The following is a 6,113-nucleotide window of genomic DNA, read 5'->3' on the forward strand; positions in this document are numbered from 1 at the left end:
TGAGACCAAAGAAACCGGAATCTGCAGATATCAGAGAGCTGGAGCCGAGCGCAGACAAGGACAGTGGAAGTGGGATCAATAAAAGGGGTTATTGGAGGTCAAACCCTGGCAGGTGATGAAACTCCTGCGGCTGAACTGATGCTTCTCGCTCATTCAAAGAGCAGCCCGACAATATTCTCATCAACGTTTAGGACACTTCAACTGCAACCACCAGGCTACCCTGGACACCCTGCAGTATAGGCAGGGTATTCCATATCACTGAATGTATCCAGAGAAAGTAAAGTCAATCATGGCGTTGAAACGGGGTGACCTTCCTGTCCACGTTAAGAGACATCCACGTGTCACGATTAAACTCGCGAAAATAATAATAAAAAAAAGCTCAATAGCAACCGCTCAGTAGCTCCTTGACTGTGGGTGGTAAGCTGAGGATGTGGTCTGCTTGATGCCTAACTGATGCAGCACACCCTGGAAAACAGTGGAGGTGAAGTTCGACCCGTGATCATTCCTGGGGTTGACCATACCAGAGGGCTGTGTCAGAGTCTCAATAACCGCCTTTGCTCAGATGTTCCTACGCAGCACCGTGTGGAACCAGCCAAGATGGTGAGGAGAGACTCATTTCCCTTCTTGGTCTTGGGGAGGGGCCCCACATGGCCGACCGTCACTCGTGAAATAGAAGCAGAGAAAGGGGGGAAGTGGAATAAGAGGGCAGGGCGCCAGCTGATATGGCTCACGTGGACCTACAGTACTCAAGCACACCTAACGCCTGACTCCATGGCACCATCTTCAGCGTGCCCTCCCGCTATGCATGGGGCAAAACCACCTGAAATAACATGTTCCACTCCTCAGCAGGATCCTTCAGTGGCCTCCGGCAGCACATGGAGAACTTTCTACTGTAAGTAATACCCACCAGTCCCCACTGTATCACCAACCGGCTCGTCTGCCAACAAAAAAACTAAACCCCAGTCAGGACCAGCCAACTGAGCAGGGCGGCGATTGCCATAGAAATGTGTTGGGGGCGCCCACTAGTGGCGCCCTTAATTCCCACTAATCATAGAATTAGAAGAAGAAGCAAAATGAAGTGCCTCCCGACTGAGGCGGGTCCTCCTGTGTCTCCCTCAGGTGAGCCCAACACAGTCGTCAGATGCTTTGTAAATTACTGTACAGTAATTTCTTTTTGTTTTTTATCCCGATAAAAGCCTTGTAAGGAAAGTTCCTCTGGTTCTTTCTCGTAGATCGCACCATCTTTTCCCGTCTTCGTTAAATGCGACTGCATCACTTTCTCTCCCATGATGGTCAGCAGCTAGCGGATTTCACAGTTAACTACTCATGTTGATATCTCTGCGTTGTCTCTGTTGTAGAGACTACCCAAGTCCCGCCCCTGGAACCGCGAAAGCTGTCTAATTGCATTTACATGAAAATGAAACCTCCAATATGTGTAGGGTCCGGGGTTCGGGAACATGCGTTAACCTTGCGTCGAGGCGACACAGCAGCAAGGGCTGTGATTGGTCCGCTCACTTAACCCGAAGCAGAACCAGAACGGTTCACGACTGCGTCGAAGCGCCTGCATGTGTCATTGTGTTGCGTCGACGTGGAACCATATTCAGCGCAGTGAATGTGCGGGCAGCAAAGTCGCCAAGAGGGCAAAAGTCAAAAGAACAGTTTACCAAAGGACATATTATCAAACATCTTTACACTATCATACAAATATTTAGTTTGCAAGCTATACGTTTTGCATTACATTTCAGTTTGTTTGATCTCAATTCTAATTTGGGTTGCTACTGTTGTGGATAAACAAAGTTTGAAAGATAAAGACTTTATTATCACTTGGAATGAAAGTAAATAATTGACATCTCAAACATTAGTTATATCAGATGTAAGGCAGTTAGATACTCTGTGATTTAAGATAAAGGCAAGATAATGATTATAATTTTAAACCTGGGGTAAATCTTTCCCATACTATTTAAGAAGTTTCTTTTGATTATCATTCTAGAGTAATTAATGGATAGTGCCACTGCCATTCCATTCCTCAAAGGGGTTATCAGACAATCACAGACATTTATTAAAATCAAAACATAACACAGCAAATTGCACACAGAAGAAAGTCAGGCCACCACCCCCACAAAAGAAGCTAAGCAATGCTGTGGTACTATACTAGCATCCAGACCTTCCCAATGGAATGTCAACATGAATGGCTATTCATGTTAACATTAGTGCTGGAGTGTGTGGATGACGGCTGGTTTAAGCAGCCTGGTGGAGTCTGATTGCATTTTGATATGCTACCATATTACATTCAAGTCCAGAAAGAGAATGTTGTGGGGAAAAAATAAGTAATATAATGTTGCTGTGTAGCCTACATAATACTTTGCGTGAAACATGACTTTTCTTTCTATAAAAATATATTTCCATTTATTGATTATAATCATATCTGGTGGGCAAAATTAAACATTTAGTTAGGTTATGTAGCAATGTAGGACTATGTTATAAATGACGGCATAACATGCCATCATTTATAACATTATGTCATAAGCATAATACTGTCTTGAAATAAATGTTTAGCTTCAATCTGTAAATGTTAGTGTGGCCTGTGGGATTAGGTCTTCTCTCTCTGTCTCGTGCTGATGTTCCCTGCTACACGTTCTCTTTCCCCGTACCGCTGACGTCACCTAATAGGGGTGGGACAGGTGGGCGGTTGCGATCAGGCAGGTATAAAGGCACCCGGGGTCCTCATGCTATCTCTATCTTGGCACTTAGAGGCTCAGAATTATTCAAAGTACTCAAATATTAATGTGATATATCGTTCGTAAACCACTAAACAAATAGGGAATAGGATCGACGGACTTCCTCATACGTGTTCCCTTGTGGATCGCGTAAAACTATAATTGTTGACTTTCTTTTAACTATTTTGAAGATTTAAAGAAAAGTATTAAAGATAAAACATAGACACTCGTTCCATTATCTGGTTGCGTAAAGGCCTAACGGTTTATATTCTATCCCCCGGTTTTTTTTTATTATATCCCCCGGTTTATATTCTCGTTCACCGGGGGCGCGCGTCTGGCGCAGTTAGTTGGTTGTATAACATCATAACATCCACTTCCCCATGAAGGCGGACCGCGGATTTGAACCGCCGCAACTTCTGCAGACTTTACGGTGGGCAATGTGTTTTCCGTAGACGGAATCCGGAAGAATCATCTTTACACTATCATACAAATATTTAGTTTGCAAGCTATACGTTTTGCATTACATTTCAGTTTGTTTGATCTCAATTCTAATTTGGGTTGCTACTGTTGTGGATAAACAAAGTTTGAAAGATAAAGACTTTATTATCACTTGGAATGAAAGTAAATAATTGACATCTCAAACATTAGTTATATCAGATGTAAGGCAGTTAGATACTATGTGATTTAAGATAAAGGCAAGATAATGATTATAATTTTAAACCTGGGGTAAATCTTTCCCATACTATTTAAGAAGTTTGTTTTGATTATCCTTCTAGAGTAATTAATGGATAGTGCCACTGCCATTCCATTCCTCAAAGGGGTTATCAGACAATCACAGACATTTATTAAAATCAAAACATAACACAGCAAATTGCACACAGAAGAAAGTCCGGCCACCACCCCCACAAAATAAGCTAAGCAATGCTGTGGTACTATACTAGCATCCAGACCTTCCCAATGGAATGTCAAGGTGTGACGCAATATTTTCCTGACATGGCGATTAGACTATTAAATGTATTTATATCAAAGATTCAATGTCCCCCTATAGTGTTGTATGTGACTAAAAGGATTTAACATTGTGTCTTGGCTCTATGGTCTATTTGGGAAAAAGGAAAGTTTAAACTACACTTGATTAAATGAATCCTATTCATGGTGGCTGGTTTGAGGAAGGGTTGTTGGTTGGTCTGGGGTGTAGGGATGGTGCTAAAGCCTGGATTTCAGTTGGCAGCAGCAGCTCCTGCCTACGGAAGAAAAGGCATTAGGTGCTTCAGCACCCCTAAAAATGGGCTAGCCTCGCCCCTGCTTGGTACTGCGACATGCAGGTGGCTCCGTTTTCTTTTTTTTTTTTTTTTCTTGAGTGCGCTTATTGCTGTGTGAAAACGGGGACGTTTTATTTTGAAGGAGGGGAGTTATGTAACCCAGTTCCTGTTAGGGACTCTTCTGAAAGGCAGAACGGTGGTGTCTGCGTGGGGGTCGCGGTTTTGACGGTGTGTGAAGAGGGCTGAAAATAAAGTGGATCGCCCCCCCGTCCAGTGAATGGAGTTAGTCGTTTCTTTCTTTATATATTACCTCAGTATAAACAACAATAAAACGCTCGGTTACAGTAGTTTTAGTAGTGAGTTGAAGCAGAATCTTCACAACTGCTATCGTTAAACATTTATAGAATAATAGTTCAACGTAGGCTATTCATGTTTACATTAGTGCTGGAGTGTGTGGATGACGGCTGGTTTAAGCAGCCTGGTGGAGTCTGATTGCATTTTGATATGCTACCATATTACATTCAAGTCCAGAAAGAGAATGTTGTGGGGAAAAAATAAGTAATATAATGTTGCTGTGTAGCCTACATAATACTTTGCGTGAAACATGACTTTTCTTTCTATAAAAATATATTTCCATTTATTGATTATAATCATATCTAGTAGTAGTAGTAGTAATTTATTTGTCCCAATCACTTGACATTTCATCTAAAAAAACAACAACAACAACACAGATAAAAACAGCACAGTACAACTTTCACACAGATTAACACTCATCATCAGTGAGTCAGCTTTATATTTATCCCAGCCTTAACCTGGTCAGACCAGCTGAGCAGGCTATGAGCTGACCAACACTAACAGTGGGCAAAATTAAACATTTAGTTAGGTTATGTAGCAATGTAGGACTATGTTATAAATGACGGCATAACATGCCATCATTTATAACATTATGGCATAAGCATAATACTGTCTTGAAATAAATGTTTAGCTTCAATCTGTAAATGTTAGTATTGGCCTTAAAACCCAGACTGGTTGGGCTCCGTTTCTAACATTATGGTAGGTCTGCTATATTCGAGAGTCTAAATGTATACACTTTGCTGTCTATTATTCTTCATTTACTATCTCTATCTTGGCACTTAGAGGCTCAGAATTATTCAAAGTACTCAAATATTGATGTGATATATCGTTCGTAAACCACTAAACAAAAGGAATAGGATCGACGGACTTCCTCATACGTGTTCCCTTGTGGATCGCGTAAAACTATAATTGTTGACTTTCTTTTAACTATTTTGAAGATTTAAAGAAAAGTATTAAAGATAAAACATAGACACTCGTTCCATTATCTGGTTGCGTAAAGGCCTAACTTAATTTGTAGCGTGTGTGCGTGCGTGTGTGTGTGTGTGTGTGTGTGTGTGTGTGTGTGTGTGTATGTGTGTGTGTGTGTGTGTGTGTGTGTGTGTGTGTGTGTGTGTGTGTGTGTGTGTGTGTGTGTGTGTGTGTGTGTGTGTGTGTGTGTGTGTGTGTGTGTGTTGCGCGCGCACCGGGGGACTGGCGCAGTTAGTTGGTTATATAACATCCACTTCCCCATGAAGGCGGACCGCGGATTTGAACCGCCGCAACTTCTGCAGACTTTACGGTGGGCAATGTGTTTTCCGTAGACGGAATCCGGAAGAATCATCTTTACACTATCATACAAATATTTAGTTTGCAAGCTATACGTTTTGCATTACATTTCAGTTTGTTTGATCTCAATTCTAATTTGGGTTGCTACTGTTGTGGATAAACAAAGTTTGAAAGATAAAGACTTTATTATCACTTGGAATGAAAGTAAATAATTGACATCTCAAACATTAGTTATATCAGATGTAAGGCAGTTAGATACTATGTGATTTAAGATAAAGGCAAGATAATGGTTATAATTTTAAACCTGGGGTAAATCTTTCCCATACTATTTAAGAAGTTTGTTTTGATTATCCTTCTAGAGTAATTAATGGATAGTGCCACTGCCATTCCATTCCTCAAAGGGGTTATCAGACAATCACAGACATTTATTAAAATCAAAACATAACACAGCAAATTGCACACAGAAGAAAGTCAGGCCACCACCCCCACAAAAGAAGCTAAGCAATGCTGTGGTACT

Source organism: Micromesistius poutassou (genome assembly GCF_964030765.1).
Source record: "Micromesistius poutassou genome assembly, chromosome: 18".
Taxonomy (NCBI): domain Eukaryota; kingdom Metazoa; phylum Chordata; class Actinopteri; order Gadiformes; family Gadidae; genus Micromesistius; species Micromesistius poutassou.